We start from the raw sequence: 7,843 nt of genomic DNA, 5'->3' as shown, positions 1-7,843 counted from the left end.
GCGACTAAGCACACACATACCTCCTCTGGGGCCTCCGCATGGTCCTCAAGCAAGGAACGGCTGTGTTACCCAGGAAGGAGAGGTGGCCCTTCTGTTGGTCCAGAAGGTTCTGAGGAATCTAGGAGTGCAAGGTTCTCAAGTGTATTTCACCAAGATCCCCATCTCACTTCTCAAAGTCCTGCTCCTTCCCTATCAGGGCTCTGAACTTGGTGGAAGATATTTTCCTAGACTGAGAGTTCAGCCTTCTCTGCCCCTCTGCCCCTCTCACAATTCAGTTCTGTGCTGACCCTTAGCCGTGTCTGTCCTTCAGCTCCAGAAGATAAAGATTTCTTTAAATGCTATCAAGAAGCTACTCTATTTCTCACTTTTTGAGAACTGCCCTAGCGGAAGCACTACTGGCTTCCACTAGAAGAGACACAGAGGGTGGAATAGAGCCCAGAGGATAGAGCCTAAAGCTTTGCACATCCTAAGAAGCAGCACTGGTCCCTAATCAATAAAGGGGGACTTGTGCCCAGGTGGCATTCAGGATTTTGGGGGACCAAAGGCCACATGCCTTGTTTATCTCTTTCTGAATGGGAATGTTATTGTGAGTATGCTATGGCCACCTCATCCCTTTATGTTTGGTGTATAATTGGCAGGTAACTTATCTTCAAAGGGGCTTCCTTGGTGGTTCAAATGGTAAAGAAACTGCCTGCCAACGCAGGAGACACAGAAGACGCTGCTTTGATCCCTGGGTTGGGAAGATATCTTGGAGAAGGGAACAACAACACACTCCAGTATTCTGGCCTGGAGAATCCCATGACAGAGGAGCCTGGCAGGCTACAGTCCATGGGGTCACATAGAGTTGAACACCACTCAGCATCTAACAGTTTCACTTTTACCTTTAAAGGTGTGCAGATCAAGAGAACCATGCCTCTGATGAAGCACCCTTTACTGATTTAAGATTATGAGATCAGGGAGCTAAAGCCTAAACCTGATGCTATAAGTGGGATCCCTGGAAGGTAAGTGACTCTTACAATTGGAAGGAATCTAGATAATTTGTGAACAGAGATTACACTGTAGCAATTTCCCTTTCTTAAAATTGGGAAGTATAGTTGATTTACAATGTTGTGTTAGTTTCCAGTATACGTGTGTGTGTATATATATATGTATATATATATATATAAAAAGAATATGTATATATTCAGTAGGACCTTGTTATCTATTTTATATATAGTAGGATCTGTTAATCCAAAAATCCTAATTTATCCCTCCCCAACCCTCTTTCCCATTTGGCCATCACAAGTTTGTTTTCTGTGTCTAGGAATCATGAAGTAAGTTCATTTGTATTGTACTTTGAATTCCACATAGAAGTAGTATCATACGTTTGTCTTTCTTGGTCTGACTGACTTTGGTATGATCATCTCCAGGGTTCATCCACGTTGCTGCAAATGACATCATTTCATTCTTTTTCGTGGCCGAGTAGTATCCCACTGTGTGTATGCGTCACACCCTTTTCATCCATTCATTTGTTGGTGGACATTTTCGTTGCTTCCGTCACCTGGCTGTTGTGAACAGGGCTATAAGCACTGGAGTGCATGCATCTTCTAGAATTTGAATTTTCTCTGGATATATGCCCAGGAGTGGGATTGCTGGATCACATGGCAACTCTATCTTTAGTTTTTTTTAAGGAAACTCCATACTGCTCTCCATAGTGTCTGCTAGACTGTGGCCATTTTAAACCACGAGCTCCAAATTCCTTGGCACTCCTTTAGGATGTGTGGAAGCCACATCCCCTCCCCTTGAGTCTGGGATCTGTGAGTGCTTGACCGATAGCACAGGATGGAAGTGACATGCTCAGCTTCAGAGTCTACACTTTAAACAGTAGCTTCCATGTCCTGTCTTTCGGAACAACAGAGTAATGGCGGAGTAATGGCCCCAAAGACGGCCACACCCTCATCCCTCAGTTCAGTTCAGTTCAGTCGTTCAGTCGTGTCCGACTCTTTGCCACCCCATGAATTGCAGCACACCAGGCCTCCCTGTCTGTCACCAACTCCCGGAGTTCACTCATCCCTGGAACCTATGAAAATGTTTTGTTACATGGCAAAAGGAACACTGAAACAAAGTAAGGGTTTTAAAACAGGGAGATGATCCTGGGTAACCAGGTGAGTGGGCCCAGTATATCCACACAGGCCCTTAGGAATGAAGGAGGCAGGTGTGGGGGCGGGGGGGGCGGTCAGAGCTAATGTGACCATCAGAAGAGGCAGGAGAACTTCCGAGTATAAGAGGGGCTCGTGGGACGTCCCTGGTGGTCCAGTGGATAAGACGGCATGCTCCCAATGTAGGGGGCCCAGGTTCCATCCCTGCTCAGGGAACTGTTCCTAGATCCCACATGCCACGACTAACCACGACTAACCATCCTGCAGTTACACACTGAAACTAAGACCTGGTGCAGCCAAATAAATAATTTTTTAAAAGAATTATTTGGTGGAAATATTATTAAATATAAATAAAAGAATTATTTTCTTTTATTTTATAAATAAAAGAATTATTTTGCTGGAAAGGAGACCCAAAAAGTGGTCAATAACTGGAGAAGCACGAGGGAGCCCTGTTTGGGGTGTGTTTGTTTGAAGATGGGAAACAGTTCAACACACTGGCGTGCAGACATGAGCGATGCATCTCAAGACATTATGAATACACCCAAAGCGAGGCATGAAAAGGCTTGGAGAAGCTGCAGCTCTGCTAAAAGCTAGTCACTCACATTGCTTTTGAAACAAAACAGCTACTCAGGACATTTCTGCGAAATTGGAAAAGTCCTCTTCCTCAACCTCAAGAATTGAATCCATCACTTAGATGACATCTTTGTGGCCCTCTGGAGAATAATTTTCTCTTCCGTTAACTCCCAATCTTCCCTTGACCCAGAGCCTGCAGTTCAGTGTTGTTGTTGTTGTTATGTTACTTTACAGTTTTTCTAAATTTATTTAATTGAAGGATGATTGCTTTACAGAATTTTGTTGTTTTCTGTCAAACCTCAACATGAATCAGCCATAGGTATACATATATCCCCTCCCTTTTGAACCTCCCTCCCCATTCCACCCCTCTAGATTGATACAGAGCCCCTGTTTGAGTTTTGTGAGCCATACAGCAAATTCCTGCTGTCTATTTTACATACAGTAATGTAAGTTTCCATGTTACTCTTAAAAATTAGTCCTTGGGTTTCCTTGGTAGTGACCCAGTGGTTAAGAATCCACCTGCCCATGGAGGGAACACGAGTTAGATCCCCGCTGTGGGAAGATCCTGTATGTTGTGGGGCAACTAAGCCCGCATGGGCTACAACTACTGAGCCTGCGCTCTAGAGCCCATGAGCTGCAAAATGCTGAGTCCAGGCACTGCGACAAGGAGTAGCCCCCACTCACCGCGACTAGAGAAAGCCCATGTGCAGCAACAAAGGCCCAGTGCCACCAAAAATGAAGAAGTAAATCGTCTTAAAAATTAGTCTTTAGTGTATACAAACTATTCCTGGTTGCTATGTTTTTTACAAGTTCCATGTAAACATTTCCTAAAATCTGCCAAATGCTTCCCCACCTCAAGACTCACTGAGCTAAATTGAAGACTTTGTGATATTTTTAATTATCTAAGATCATGATCAAGTAAGATGGTAAGTGTTGCAAGAGGGCAGCAGAGGGCAGACACACTGAAACCACACTCACAGAAAACTAGTCAATCTAATCACACTAGGACCACAGACTTGTCTAACTCAATGAAACCAAGCCATGCCTGAGGGGCAACCCAAGACAGGCGGGTCATGGTGGAGAGGCCTGACAGAATGTGGTCCACTGGAGAAGGGAATGGCAAGCCACTTCAGTATTCTTGCCTTGAGAACCCCATGAACAGTATAAAAAGGCAAAATGATAGGATACCGAAAGAGGAACTCCTCAGGTCATTAGGTGCCCAATATGCTACTGGAGATTAGTGGAGAAATAACTCCAGAGAGAATGAAGGGATGGAGCCAAATCAAAAACAATACCCAGTTGTGGATATGACTGGTGATAGAAGCAAGATCTGATGCTGTAAAGAGCAATACTGCATAGGAACCTGGAATGTTGGAAGTGGTCAAACAAGGGATGGCAAGGGTGAACGTTGACATTCTAGGAATCAGCTAACTAAAATGGACTGGAATGGGTGAATTTAACTCAGATGACCATTATATCTACTACTGCGGGCAGGAATCCCTCAGAAGAAATGGAGTAGCCATTATGGTCAACAAAAGAGTCCGAAATGCAGTACTTGGATGCAATCTCAAAAATGACAGAATGATCTCTGTTCATCTCCAAGGCAAACCATTCAATATCACAGTTATCCAAGTCTATGCCCCAACCAGTAACGCTGAAGAAACTGAAGTTGAACGGTTTTATGAAGACCTACAAGATCTTTTAGAACTAACACCCAAAAAAGATGTCCTTTTCATTATAGGGGACTGGAATGCAAAAGTAGGAAGTCAAGAAACACCTGGAGTAACAGGCCAATTTGGCATTGGAATGCGGAATGAGGCAGGGCAAACACTAATAGAGTTTGCCAAGAAAATGCACTGGTCATAGCAAACACTCTCTTCCAACAACACAAGAGAAGACTCTACACATGGACATCACCAGATGGTCAACACCGAAATCAGATGATTATATATATATATATATAGATTATATTCTTTGCAGCTAAAGATGCAGTCAACAAAAACAAGACCAGGAGCTGACTGTGGCTCAGATCATGAACTCCTTATTGCCAAATTCAGACTTAAATTGAAGAAAGTAGGGAAAACCACTAGACCATTCAGGTATGACATAAATCAAATCCCTTATGATTATACAGTGGCAGTGAGAAATAGATTTAAGGGTCTAGATCTGATAGACAGAGTGCCTGATGAACTATGGAATGAGGTTCGTGACATTGTACAGGAGACAGGGATCAAGACCATCCCCATGGAAGAGAAATGCAAAGAAGCAAAATGGCTGTCTAGGGAGGCCTTACAAATAACTGCGAAAAGAAGATAAGTGAAAGCAAAGGAGAAAAGGAAAGATATAAGCATCTGAATACAGAGTTCCAAAGAATAGCAAGGAGAGATAAGAAAGCCTTCTTCAGCGATCAATGCAAAGAAATAGAGGAAAAACAGAATGGGAAAGACTAGAGATCTCTTCAAGAAAGTTAGAGATACCAAGGGAACATTTCATGCAAAGATGGGCTCGATAAAGGACAGAAATGGTATGGACCTAACAGAAGCAGAAGATATTAAGAAGAGGTGGCAAGAATACACGGAAGAACTGTACAAAAAAGATCTCCATGACCCAGATAATTATGATGATGTGATCACTAATCTAGAGCCAGACATCCAAGAATGTGAAGTCAAGTGGGCCTTAGAAAGCATCACTACAAACAAAGCTAGTGCAGGTGATGGAATTCCAGTTGAGCTGTTTCAAATCCTGAAAGATGATGCTGTGAAAGTGCTGTACTCAATATGCCAGCAAGTTTGGAAAACTCAGCAGTGGCCACAGGACTGGAAAAGGTCAGTTTTTATTCCAATTCCAAAGAAAGGCAATGCCAAAGAATGCTCAAACTACCACACAATTGCACTCATCTCACACACTAGTAAAGTAATGCTCAAAATTCTCCAAGCCAGGCTTCAGCAATACATGAACCGTGAACTCCTTGATGTTCAAGCTGGTTTTAGAAAAGGCAGAGGAACCAGAGATCAAATTGCCAACATCCGCTGGATCATGGAAAAAGCAAGAGAGTTCCAGAAAAACTTCTATTTCTGCTTTATTGACTATACCAAAGCCTTTGACTGTGTGGATCAAAAGAAACTGTGGAAAATTCTGAAAAAGATGGGAATACCAGACCACCTGACCTGCCTCTTGAGAAATCTGTATGCAGGTCAGGAAGCAACAGTTAGAACTGGACATGAACAACAGACTGGTTCCAAATAGGAAAAGGAGTACGTCAAGGCTGTATATTGTCACCCTGCTTATTTAACTTCTATGCAGAGTACATCATGAGAAACGCTGGACTGGAAGAAACACAAGCTGGAGAGAAAGATCAATCACCTCAGATATGCAGATGACACCACCCTTATGGCAGAAAGTGAAGAGGAACTAAAAAGCCTCTTGATGAAAGTGAAAGAGGAGAGTGAAAAAGTTGGCTTAAAGCTCAACATTCAGAAAACGAAGATCATGGCACCTGGTCCCATCAGTTCATGGGAAATAGATGGGGAAACAGTGGAAACAGTGTCAGACTTTATTTTTTTGGGCTCCAAAATCACTGCAGATGGTGACTGCAGCCATGAAATTAAAAGACACTTACTCCTTGGAAGAAAAGTTATGACCAACCTAGATAGTATATTCAAAAGTAGAGACATTACTTTGCCGACTAAGGTCCATCTAGTCAAGGCTATGGTTTTTCCTGTGGTCATGTATGGATGTGAGAGTTGGACTGTGAAGAAGGCTGAGCGCCGAAAAATTGATGCTTTTGAACTGTGGTGTTGGAGAAGACTCTTGAGGGTCCCTTGGACTGCAAGGAGATCAACCCTGGGATTTCTTCGGAAGGAATGATGCTGAAGCTGAAGCTCCAGTACTTTGGACACCTCATGCGAAGAGTTGACTCATTGGAAAAGACTCTGATGCTGGGAGGGATTGGGGGCAGGAGGAGAAGGGGACGACCCAGGATGAGATGTATGGATGGCATCACCTACTCGATGGACGTGAGTCTGAGTGAACTCCGGGAGATGGTGATGGACAGGGAGGCCTGGCGTGCTGCGATTCATGGGGTTGCAAAGAGTCGGACACGACTGAGCGACTGTGTGTGGGTCTCTGGCTGTGCGTGAGTCTCTGGCTGTGCTGGGTCTCCGTTGCTGCATGGGCTCTTCTCTAGTTACGGCGAGTGGGGGCTGCTCTCCAGTTATGCGCACAGGCTTCCTAACGCAGTGTCTCCTCTTGTTGCCGAGCACAGGCTCTAGGGCACACGGGCTTCTGTAGTTGCAGTTCCCCCCGCTCTGTAGTTGTGGCACATGTTTAAGGGAAGGGTAGTTCTCCTACCTGTGGCCACAAAAGAGGGAATCTAATAACCCCTACTCCCCAGACCCATTCCCCTTCCCCAAACAACCCTACTTATAAAGATGTGGCTCTTAGCTTCTTTTCAATGCATCTCTCTTTTGCTTAAGGATAGCCAGAGACCTTTTGTTGTTGTTGCATAAAACCAAGGAACCCTGATACAGCCAGGACTCTAAATCCTGTTTAAAAGTCTCTTTTAAGTCTCCAAGAAAGACCACTGCCTCCCAAGCTAGGTCCCAGACACAGATCTAGGGAGAGCTTCGATCTGATTTTTACCCTAGTGAGCTAAGTTCGATTCCACTACCTCTTGTGTTTCCAGACAATTAAAACATTCTAGCTTCTGCAGAGACATCTCTGTCCAAAGTGATGATTAGAACAGGATAGTTTTGGACTGAGGCTGCAGGGCAGAATCACCTGGAGGACTCTTCACAAGACAGCCTTGTCAGCAGCTGCATGGGAGGAGCAGGCCTGGATGAACTGTGTAACCCAGGTTGAAGACTTGGTCTTGACACTTGGGACTGTCAGTCAGGGACATTTTTAAGAGCACATCCTTGCTTCTATCATATCCTTGCCTCTCACAATAAACATTCACAACTGTTAATTCTATTGTTCACTACTATTCTGAGTGGACGCTCCCCCCACAGGCTTGTTTAGAAGCAGTAACAACACTGCTTGACACGATGTTTATTTATTTGACACAATGTTTATTTAAAAGAACTGGACTGCCAATGCAGGAGGCCCAGTGGGAGGCCCAGTTTCGAACCCTA

This window comes from Capra hircus, chromosome 6, assembly GCF_001704415.2.
Source record: "Capra hircus breed San Clemente chromosome 6, ASM170441v1, whole genome shotgun sequence".
In the NCBI taxonomy this organism is placed as follows: Eukaryota; Metazoa; Chordata; class Mammalia; order Artiodactyla; family Bovidae; genus Capra; species Capra hircus.
The sequence above is the reverse complement of the archived record's forward strand: the minus strand, read 5'-3'. Positions refer to the sequence as shown.